The sequence below is a fragment of the Neolamprologus brichardi genome, chromosome 9 (genome assembly GCF_056152115.1).
Source record: "Neolamprologus brichardi isolate AB-2024 chromosome 9, ASM5615211v1, whole genome shotgun sequence".
Lineage (NCBI taxonomy): Eukaryota > Metazoa > Chordata > Actinopteri > Cichliformes > Cichlidae > Neolamprologus > Neolamprologus brichardi.
In genome coordinates this window covers 5,369,108-5,381,722 of record NC_142112.1, presented here as the reverse complement: position 1 = coordinate 5,381,722, position 12,615 = coordinate 5,369,108, and positions in this window count along the sequence as shown.

The window sequence follows — 12,615 nt, the reverse complement described above, 5'->3', positions numbered from 1 at the left end:
ATGTTGCAGAGAGCATTCCTCATGACTGAGGGCCCTCACCTGTGTGGTAACGACTGGGTTTTTCAACAGGACAATGCTACAGTACACAATGCCCGCGGGCCAAGGCACTTCTCCCAGGAGAATAACATCACTCTTTTGGGCCATCCTGGGTCCATTTGGGGATGGATGGCAAGGACAGTTTACAAAAACGGACAACAGTTCCAGACACTAGACGCCCTTCGTGCAGCTGTCTTCACCACTTGGAGAAACACTGGCATCAAGCATGCTGCAACAAATTTTTGAAGTGATCAACAATAACGGTGGAGCTACTCATTACTGAGTTCATGTCTAGAACTTTGATTTCTGTTTTGGGGAGTTTACAGGGTTTTTTGGAGGTGTGGTCCTAAACTTTTGATTCAGTTTAAGTGTTGTTTTTAATAAATTGCATGCTCAACAAATGTTTTGTCTCACTCCATTTCTTCTTGTTGCATGTTGAAGCTCTACTTGGAACCTTGTGAAGATCCAACCATGCAAAATGTGATTTTTTTTTGCCATTTTTCAAGTGGTCTTAAACTTTTGGTCAGGATTGTTCAGGAAAGTGTTAAGCCTAATCTAAAAAATAGAGACAATATTTGTTTCCTGAATCCAAACTGGGAGCTGGTTCCACAGAAGAAAGCATGAAAACTGAAGGCTCCTCCCATTCTACTTGTAAATACCCTGGGAACTAGGAAATACCCTGTACATGTATATACATTCTAATTCAAAATTTCAACAATGTTTTTGAAGTCAGAAGCTAAGATGTAAGAGATTTCTTTAATTCTGCATCCAAAATCTGGTATCTGTAACAAAACAGAAGCAGCTCATGTCTATAGTACCCTGTAAAACAGCGGTCCCCAACCCCCGGGCCTCGGACCGGTACCGGTCCATGAGTCGTTTGGTACCGGGCCGCGAGAGTTGAGGCTCAGGTGTGAAATATATGGTTTTCAGGATTTTTATCGGTTTTCAGCGTTATTTTGTTATCGTTTTTATCGTTAACTCGGTTTTCCTGGGTCTTTTCACGTGTGTTATGAATAAATCTTCTTTTTTTTGGTACCGGTACTAGTTTTATTTTGTTGTATTTATCTGCGACACCTTAAAGGCCGGTCCGTGAAAATATTGTCAGGCATAAACCGGTCCGTGGCGCAAAAAAGTTTGGAGGCCGCTGCTGTGAAACATAAGTCTTGATGTCTAATCAGTCATCATATATAGTTTTTCTATAGGTAGTGGCTCTTGAAACTCTTGCAGCAATTCAACTCAGATGAATTAAAAGAGGGAACGAGTCATTACTATGGCTGCACAGCATATTGTACATGAATGCTTAGCTGAGAACACATACAGCAGAAAGCAACTGAATTCAATAAAGTCATCAGGTAGAACACAATGTCAAATCCTGTGTAATGATTATTGAAAAACTCACTGTGGCGATAATCCTTTGCAATAAGAAAAGAGAGATTCTCGCCACTTCTCTAATGTAAAGGCCAAAGCAGGGGTCTCTATGAATCTCTTTTTCACTGCTAGTTTCACTATTTCAATAACAAACTATTGACTGCCTTGCATCTAATTGCAATTTATCATGATTATAAAAATTTGCCAGTGTAGCACGTCATCATGAATTGTCCCAGGAAAAGAAAAATCAATAACCCATCCAGGTTTGTGTTTATATGGAAATCAGGGCTAATGACACCGTGCAGGGCCAGCTACCTGTGCGCTCAGTACTCTGCAGCAGACTTATTCTTTTCTTTATGTGATAATACAATTGTTTGATAGTAAATATCCTATTATTATTATTCTTAATAAGCACACCCTGCATTTTCTACATTTTTATATTTTTGGAAACTTGGAAATTTTACATAATAATTAGATTTGAATTCAGTGGTGCTGACCATCTTAACTAGAAGATAAACACTAAAGTAGATAAACCACTAAGTGTCACTGAGGTCAATCACTCAGAATATTCTGCAACAAAAAAGTAGTATATTTTTACAGAATACAATACTGACAAGTTCAGTTCCTTATTATTATTACCATTAATAATGGAGCAAGACCTGTTATGCTGACAGCTGACAGCAAAACTAAAAAGAACAAATCAGTGACATCTTATAGCCTCGGGCCGTGGACTGAGGAGGGTCCCTAGGGTACGTGACATGCTAGTTTGATAATTGTACAGCTGTAATGTTTATAAGGTCGGGGAAACCTGCAGTCAGCTGAGACTGAAGAAATCACTTGGATGAGTGACGAAACATTTCTTGCATTGAAACTCTACATCGAGATGAACAGAATCATTTTATTAACTGGGTTATTGACCTTTTATCAAGTATTTTCATCATGTGCTTCACAGAAATGTGAAAACAACAACAACGTGACTGTACCTGGCCTCACAAATTTTGGGCTGATTGAGATCTTAATATGTGTTCTGTCCTCACTAAGCGTTGTCCTCATGAACGTAGACTCAGCTACACACCAAACACTCTCCTAATCAAAATACAAGGAACAGGCCGATACGTTGCGATGGATGGTGTTATGGCCCGTGGCCATAAGAAGTCTGTGTTAGCTGCTGTTGCTGGTTTGGGAACCATGGCGGGTGCTTGCCCTCTCTCTCTCCCCAGCATCTTGTGTTGCGTCTCTACACTCGTAGACACTAGGCGTAACAGATGGTTTCATAAGGATAAAGTGTGAAACTGTTGACAAAACGAGGAATGAAACCAATACAAATGTTGCATAAATACACAATATAACAAACACAGCAGTAAGTCACATATTCAAAAATATATATAATATTTATCTGCTTAATGATGCCTTCATTTCTTAGGGCGATCATGGCTCAAGAGTTGGCTGTTCATCTTGTAATCGGAAGGTTGCCGGTTCGAGCCCCGGCTCGGACAGTCTCGGTCGTTGTGTCCTTGGGCAAGACACTTCACCTACCGCCTACTGGTGATAGCCAGAGAGGCCGATGGCACAATATGGCAGCCTCGCTTCTGTCAGTCTGCCCCAGGGCAGCTGTGGCTACAACTGTAGCTGCCTCCAATGTGTGTGAATGAATAGTGGAAATGTAAAGCGCTTTGAGGGTCTCAAAAAGCGCTATATAAATGCAATCCATTATTACATAGCTTAGCATATGAGCTAAATCAGCCTCAACTAGCTTAGGTTATATACCCATTCAAATTAGAGTTAAACCACAAAATATATCACTCTTCCACAACAAATAATAATGTGAACAAGTTGCTTCAGTGATAACAAAAATTATTAATTTCAGACGATTTTGTGAGGGCATGGATGGCAACAGATTAACACAGGTGTAACTGCCCCAGGCTAGATTCTGCAGAATAAAATACACAAAACAGCCACTAGAGGGCAAACTGCGAAAAATACATAATTCCATGATAATATGAATGAGAAGAACAAAGGTGGAGCAACTTAGCAAAAGACACTGCAATCCTGGACGACTATATGCATGGTGGGTTTTGCAAGTGTGTGCACGTGCATACACACACGAGTGCGTGCTCATACCTGTGGCACACCCCCACCCAAACAATTTGTCCCTATTTGTTTAATGTGCTGTTTCAGTTAGGTTTAATTCTGGCATCTCTCATTTCATTTAATTGTGTCATTATGAAAGGTGTTACTGGTCTTAATTCCCATTTAATTAAAGTAATTAACTTTGGCTCTAAAAGATGTCTTGGTCAAAGCAGCCTCTCAGCTATGGAGCCTTATGCTTGAAATATGATTTAATTTCAGGCAATGAATCATTTAATTCTCGTTGCCATAAATTATGTAACAAGTATTTTGGCTATGCGGCATAAATGTGGCCAATTCATAATTCTGTTGTTTCAATCAGCTGTTATGATCAGCCGGAGACTTTGGAGTTTTGTTCCAGTAATCATTATTTAATTTTGTTTCAATCATAGCTATGAAGAGCGGGTGATGTACGTTTGTATTTTTCATCCTTCTTAACCACCTTTTTCTGTCTGATCTTTGTAAATTTGTTAGGGGTGATAAGCTGGTCATAAGAGCGTGGTGTTTTAGTGGTACTGATATGTATTATATTTATTTATTATTAATATATTCATGTTTCTGAATCAATTCTCATATTATAATTATAATTTATTATCATTCATTCATCATTAACAGGAACACAGTGGAAAGTTATTATATTATTGGGATCACCTAAATGATTGGTAGGGATGTATAAATGCGCCTTGACTCATATTTGGTCACTCAGTTGGCTGAGCATAAGCAGAGTCATGTGTGGAGCTATTTCAGGTCGACCATGTGTATTGTACCTTGTTAAAGGCTGTGGTAGGAGCAGATGCACAGAAGGGCCAGCTCCAAGTCAACATGACCTAAAAACCTCACCCTCAGAACATGACTTGTCAAGCAAAATTGATTTGTTATTCCTGAGATCAGAAGTCCCTCAAGTATCCCAGACCAGTGGCACTGACTCAAAGCAACCCTTAGTTGCTGCACCTGTAAGCAACACAATTTCAACAGCAACACCATCTCGCTCCATCCCTGTTCCCTCAGTTTGTTGCTCATGGTAGTGTAAAGAACTACTTGGTCAACTGCTGGCCAACACTCTCTGTCGCTGTCCATCGTCTCCCAAGGCGAGGGGGAGAAATGGTACATGGGGCTCTTTTATTTCATGTTTGTTTATTGATAGTTATTTAAAAAAAATAGTTTCATGCCCTTAACTATATCTCTGTCTAAAGGATAATTTATCTGTGTGCCTTCTTAATATTTGAACTAGATTGTAAAGCTTTTGAGTTCCCAGTCACCCTACCACCATTGTGTATCATCATTGGTTTCTTCCATTGTCCCCATCACTCCCTCGCAATGCCACAACAGCAGACTAAAATGAATCATCAGTCGGCCACTGGAGGATAAAGCTGTGACGATTGTGAAAGCCCATGTCACTGTTTACAACTTTCCTATCTACACAAATGAAGCAAACACTCCAGAACTTTGCAGACTTTGTAATAGAAACACCTCTGCCAGGAGAGTGGTGCAGCGTGATTGGGGGCGTCCAGTCTTTGGCTCCTCTGATCCCTAACCAAAAAACACAATAGTAGCCCAATAGCTTTGGATAAAACTAGAGATGGCACGATACCACTTTTTTATGTCCAATACCGATATCATAAATTTGGATATCTGCCGATACCGATATGAATCCGATATAGTGTTTTTTAATCAATAAAACAGTTTTTTTTAATATCTTGCTGCATTTTATATAAGTTCATACTCAAGTTTAAATAAACAACAACACTAAAGCTATTCTGTTATACCTGTATGTAAAAAATACACTGCACCCAAAATATTTCATAGTTCAGCAACACTGATCAATCTAATAAACTTAAACCTGCTCCATCCTCCCTATTCTGGTATTTTAAAGAGTACTTAGCAGAAATATTAAGCAACCTAACTAATAGGGTTGCAAACTCCCAGCAAAAAAAAAATAGGGAACCACCGAAGCTACAAATACTGAATCAGACCACCGACAGGTCTCTCACGCCACAGCCGCTCTGTCACGTGAGCACACTGCTCCGACGTGCTACGGTTATGAGCCGAGTTACGCCGTGTCGCAAGTTTTGTGAGGTGCTTTTTTGATATTTAATGGATCGGATTACATTTTTTATTTCTCTCCGATATCCGATCCAGTAATTTACGTCAGTATCAGACCGATACAGATACATAATATCGGATCGGTCCATCTCTAGATAAAACAAAGTTGCTAAAAAAGATTAGGTAGACAACCTACCTGTGACTTATCACGCAGCAATCAAGACAAACACAATAGTTCCTGAAAACTCCAGTTTTGTTCATATTATACACACACTTAACACTCCAGAAAAAAATCCTTACTAGACGTTTGCCAAAAGCCTGTATGTTTAAGATTACATTTCCCAGAAAGCAAACATAGTTTTCATTGTTTTCTGCACACCATGGAGACAAATTCACACAAATGCCAATGCAGTATGATCACCGCCTCTGCTCGCCTAACTGATTTTCAGACACATGGACATTCTGCAAACCTACTTTTGTAGTGTGGATAAACTGCACCCCTCCAGGCATGCAGCAAACCATCAGTGTAGCTCCTGTTTAGAAAGATGAAATCCTTCAGATGAAAACCTTGCAGGGGACAGCCAGTCCTCAAACCAACCAGACTTGTCATCATTGTCACCTAGCAACCTCTGTATGTGTGTGCGTGTTATCACTGTTTGTGTGTGAGTGCATTACTGTCACTTAGCAATCAGCCATCATCCTTCCCCAGCATCTCCAATGGAAATGTTTTGCAGCATGGCGGTGAATAATTGACAGCTAGAGCCTCTAAACAGGGGCACTTAATGAAGACCCAGTCCCTGACATCACTGCTCACCCTGCCACTGATGGACCCACGTTTGAATGATAGCCTGGTTGTTATGCAGATGTGCAACTAGAGCTGTCCTCAAAATAGGTTTATGCTAAGACAATTCCATCATGCATCCACGACCACGTCCCCAGGCTACAAAGAGAAAGTCTGCCACAAACAGCTCCACGTTGGAGGGAAAAACAGCTGTTGGCATTGTCTTATCGGGTGTACATGATTGTAAAAATGCAATTATAAGACACTGAAGAATGACGCTTTATTTTGAAACTTGCATATGAACATTTTCAGTGTTCTTTCAGTGCTCACTTTATGCCACCCACTTTGCACACATTTGTCCTCGGAGTTGTATCTTTGCAAGCTTCGGTTTTTGGCAGCATTTTCTCACAGCTCAGATTTGAACTCTGAAATGGTCTGAAATAGAAAAGAAAAAAAAAACTTCTGCCATGGTCCCTGTTCTGGTTCCAGGGAACCTTTGCTATATTACTGTGTTACACTAATTACCCACTCTCTCCCCTCATGTTGCCCCCTCTCTCTCTTGTTCCAGCATCTCTGTTTGTAGTTGTTCCTTTCCTGGTTTATTCTAAGAACTAGGTTCCTCATATGACTGGTTTTCAGTTTTACTATTCTGCCTGGATTATATTCAGTTGTCTCCTGTTGTCTTTATTTTCTGTTCATCTTCCCAAGTTTACTTACTTTTCCAAGTATTTTGGCTTTTTTTTCTGCAGAAAGCTGTTAGTAGCTGGCTAAAGGAATTCTCTAAACCTGTTCAATGGTGACTCCTTCATCTTTGGGAGTGCTGTTACTGTGAAACGCTGTTGGTGTTTGCCAGATCATTCAAGACATTAACATCAGGTCTCCTAAGCTATGGCATCTGCAAGCTATTGATTTTATGACTGTGAAATTCCACAGGCCAGGATGAAGCTTGGGATTTCTGTACTGCGATGGTGTTTCACTATTTACTTTACTATATTGGAGTAGTGATGACCAATGATATGAAGCAGGTTATGTCTGAAATTAGAGATTATTGGGTATGAAATTACTGACTACTTTCAGTTCTCCAGAAAACAACATCTCCATTCCAGAAGATCTAAAATTTTTCCGCAATGTGTAAAGTCTTTGTGTTTCCTCGGGTCCTATAATAAAAAGCAAATTCAACATATCCAAGTTATTGTTCAGTTTTCTGGATTCAGTTCCCCTAATCTTGGCAGACAGAATAAACAGTCACACAAGCTGGTTATCAACTTGTTGAGGTTTTTCCTTGAGTGTTTACACGCCCCAGGAAAGAATCTATATCATACTAAAGATGTCATGTCTGAGTTCTTTTCCTGAATGGATTTAAATGTAGACACAATGTCCAAGTTTATTTACAGTGAATGATTTAAACACAAAGTCAATGGAAACTTTTGATTGTTAGCAGTAGCAGAAAACTCCAAGACGTCTGATCCTCAGCTTCCCAGGTACAAGACATGCCTGTCAATAAAACTGCTTCCTCCTTTCACTTTAGTCAGTCGATCTCACTCCCACTGAGACTAAGTGAAAATATGATGTACTTCTGGCAGATTTTAAACAAAAGCTCGGGACATAAAAACTAAAACTCTCTGGAGTAGATTATTTTTTCAGGTTTGGGGAGTAAAGACCCTTTAGAGCAGCGGTCCCCAACCCCCGGGCCTCAGACCGGTACCGGTCCGTGAGTCGTTTGGTACCGGGCCGCGAGAGTTGAGGCTCAGGTATGAAATGTATAGTTTTCAGGGTTTTTATCGGTTTTCAGCGTTATTTTGTTATCGTTTTTATCGTTAACTCGGTTTTCCTGGGTCTTTTCACGTGTGTTATGAATAAATCTTCTTTTTTTTCAGTACCAGTACTAGTTTTATTTTGTTGTATTTATCCACGACACCTTAAAGGCCGGTCCGTGAAAATAATGTTGGGCATAAACCGGTCCGTGGCGCAAAAAAGGTTGGGGACCGCTGCTTTAGACTCTCCTTCTCTCCCTGCAGAGATGCGATGGATCTTCCAGGAACGGTCAAGCTATTTTCTAGAGAACTGATTGGTCAGTAGGTGGTGATATAATACCTATTGATCTCTACAGAATAAGTTAAAATTTACTCCAGTAAACAGTGAATCACCTGTTTAGCACAGAAAACCCAGGGTTAATCCTGAAGTTACCTGGACAAGCGAAAATCCTGCTTTGAGAACAGTGTCATCCAAAACTCTTGAAACGTGTTGGAGAAAGTATAAAAATAGTATTGTATTTTGACACAGTCATATACATAGAGATTTGAATTGTTTTTTTTAACCTATTAAAAACATCACAAGATTTTAAAAGTTAACTGTGCAAAGCAAACACAGACTTTCAGCTTTGTGAAGCTTCTTTTTTAGTTTCAAATTATGTCAGATACTGAAACAACATTTTTTATATACATTCATTATGTATGTAGACACTGTGAGGTCACCCGCTGGGTTTTTAAGCCCTATTCATGAGGTTTTAAAATTAGTTTGGAGTATATACAAGTGCAGGGTGGACCTAACTTTGAAAACCAAGGGATACTGTATGCTCATATGGAAGCAATTTACAAGGCCTGGACAAATCCATGCCCTGCTTTATATTTTGGGGGGTTTGGTTTACAAAATAAACACATTATATTCCATAAAAAGAGTCTCTGAGGTCAAGCAGTGGGTAATTTCACTTTTTATACAGGGAAAATTATCTCCCTGTATATATAGCTTAAACAGTTGTAAGTCTTTATGCAGTCAGCTGATTCAGTCCATGCTGGCCATAAGGAGAATTCAGGTTTAATGCACTACTTTATATACAGTCTTTGGTACTGTTCCACGCATTTCTGGTGGTTAAACAATTATAATAAAGCATGGTCAAGAAACCATTCTGGACAGAAAGAATGGCAAGAAAAAAAACATCTTAATGGTGAGTGAAACTCACCAGATCAGACATTTGAGCCCACTTCTTTCCTCGCTGAGCTGAGTGTCTTCTTGCTTAGCTCGCCCCTTCCCTGGATTTATAATGTTGACAGAGATGTGCTATTTGGAACAGTCTGATGTGTTAAGTTCACTGTGCAACCAAGGACTCAGGATTTACATGAACACAAACAAAAATACTTTAAAATGCTGCTTATTTTCTTAAAACAGCAACAAAAAACCAGGCTCCTGTCTGTCTATGGTTCATTTTTGGACCACGATTGTTGTGTATGTAAAGCAAGCATCAATGTGCCGTTATGGGTGCATGTCTGATGCAGGGGCGTTAACACCTTTCTTATATCACCACTCTGAAGACCGATGAGCGTTGTCAACAGGTTTACTGACATTCAAAAGGGTAAAACTAAAAACAAGACAAAAAATACAGTCATGACATACATATGTGCAGCATAATATGCATTTATATACCACAATGCTACTACATAGCATATGTCTAATTATGTAAACTTTTTAAACTACTACTGATGCTATCCCAGACGACCTCCAAAATCGCGGGTAGCTAGCTTAACAAAAGGACTAGCTTTACAGCCAAATACTGCATTAGCGGGCAACATATTGTACAAAAAATATGTTGCAATTTATACTTTAAGTACATACCGGCGATACAACCATAAACCGAAGATGTGGACAGTATTTTTTCCAACAAAACACCATAAACTGCCGATATGTTTCCCTTCTTTTTGCTCACTTGCTTTTCTTGAGCCGACTTCCTGTTCAATAAAGTTGTTTCAAACTAAAGCCGTTTCTAAAGTGCATTACTTGAAGCAACCACAGAGGGCGCTGTAAACACATAATAAATAATAACTGACTGAGAATGATATTTTAGTGATACAACATTTTACAACTTTTAGTGATAACAGAACAATAAAGTTTTAATCTGTGTTTTTTTTATTGTTGATAGTTTCTTTCCAATTACTGAGTTCCCTTTAACGACATGAAAAGGGCTATAACCAATGCAAAAGAGATATTGTTCATGCCCTGTTCACGTATAGAAAAAGACTGCCATCAACACAAAAAGGAGCCAAGTTCATACAAGCAAGTTTTAACTGATGCTAAAGCTTTTCAAAAGACAAATATGAGTCTCAAAAACAATACGGAAAAGCCCCAGCAGTGTATTTAAATAGAAATCGGTTGAGCTGTATAAAGAATAAGCCGAAGCTTGTACGCCCAGCCTTCCACCAGCAGCAGTAGCTGTCTCTCTCTCACGTACACGCAGTTAATCACTAAAACCATCTAATTACTGCAAATGTCTCTCTCAAATGCTCCGAGTGTCAGTCCATTTTTAAGTTTCTACTTAATAATTGTTCCAATATAGAACTATTTTTCAACTATGAATTTAACATCAGGGCTTGGTGTCAGCCACAGAACAGAAAAAAGCAAAGACTCTGGAGCCGTCACGTCACACTGACATTCAGCAGTCATACAGGGGAACATCCTTCACAGAGGAGGCAGACATACCAATTTCTGTTCTGACAGTAGCTTCTGCAGACCTTACTGCACTGCAGTTGAAAAACATGCAGAATTTCTCTTTCTTTTGACTGGAATCCCTCCTTCATTTACCATCACTGTCACACTGGCCAGCTTGTTTCTCTTCTTTTACATATAAGACAACTGGATGGATCAAGTTCGAAAGTAGGCAAAACAGGAAACACAAAATCATTTACTTTTATGTAAAGCAAAAAAAATGTCAGTGTCAAGTTTACTTTTTTTTTACGTTTGATGACTGAAAATAAAAGCATTTTTTATGCTCCAGTATAGATTAAATGTGCAGGCTTCTACCTTTTTTTGCTTACAGGGAATTCTTTAAATCAAACCACTCCAAAGATTTAATTTTTGTATGTATTAACATGAAACAGACACCATAATTGTTCTCCCCCATTAACCTTGGGAACCAGACAGCAGCAGTGGCACAAAAAGCCTCACCGCATACAAAGTAAAGCTGTTCCAAGAGTGGCTGTGGTCTCTCCAGCAGCTGTGGAATTCCTCGGAATCTGTTCCATGAGTCTCCTAAGGTACTGCTTATAATAAGATTGCTTTCACAATGAAGAAAGCCCACTGGGAGCCCAAGGTCAGTGACTGACCCAAGGAGAAACCAAGGAGTGACCTATATACTCTATACAGAGAGTTACAGACTTTGTTACAGTTGATAGTGGGATTTCCCATAAGGTTTTATTATTTTATTTTCTAAAACAGAACCTTGAAGTTCAGGTTTGACTTTAGCCCCTTTCCCATTGGTACCTACTTGGATCGACTCGCCACAGAATGACCTGTTTTCCATTGCAATACAGTATTACCTAGTGTGCGTGGTTGTCATCATACCAATGAGTCCAAGGCTACGTTCACACTGCAGGCGAAAGCGCATCAAATCCGATTTTTTTGACCCTATGCGACCCATATCCGATCATGGTGTGACAGTGTGAACGGCACAAATACGATATTTTCAAATCCGATCTGGGTCACTTTCGTATGTGGTACTGAATCTGATACATATCCGATGTTTTAGAAAGCGACTGATGTTTGATGGTCAGGTCGCATTAAATCCGTCTTTTACGTCACTGTCACGCCTTGAGGCGACTTTTGTTGTGATTTGGCGCTATATAAATAAAATTGAATTGAATTGAATTGAAGACAGACGCCAATTATCAGCGCCCGAGAAGACATCGCGAACGCTTCCTGGCCATCCAGTGAAACTGTTGGGAAGACAACGTTGGAGAAACGTGAACATTTTATTTGTACTGTATAATCTACAGATTCTGACAGAAATCTGCAACTATCCTTTGAAGCACCGCTCCTCTAAAACAGCAATAAGGATCATTATTAGGTTATTTACATTATTATGGAAATAACAAAATAACTTAAAGCAAAAATTGGGAAACGTAAAGTCCGAAGTCTTTATATTAAGGGTCATCAGTCAAACAATATTGTTTGCTCTGGGTCTAAACAGCGCGCGTTGTGTGTGACGTCTTCTTTTGTGCATGCGGGCCACTTTGAGCGTTCACACTAGAGTGCGTTTGCTGTCAAATTTTATTTGTAGTGTGAATGAGCAGACAAAAAAATCGGATTTGATCAAAAAATCGGAATTGAGCATTAAGACCTGCTGTGTGAGCGTAGCCCAAGAGTCCTGTGACGTAATCAATAAACATTATGCTACAACAAAGGTAGACGTTGAAGCAAGAATATACCTGTTGCTTGGTCTGTGGCTTTTCATTAAACTCAGGGACCACAGCGTTGTTTTTTGTAGACATTTC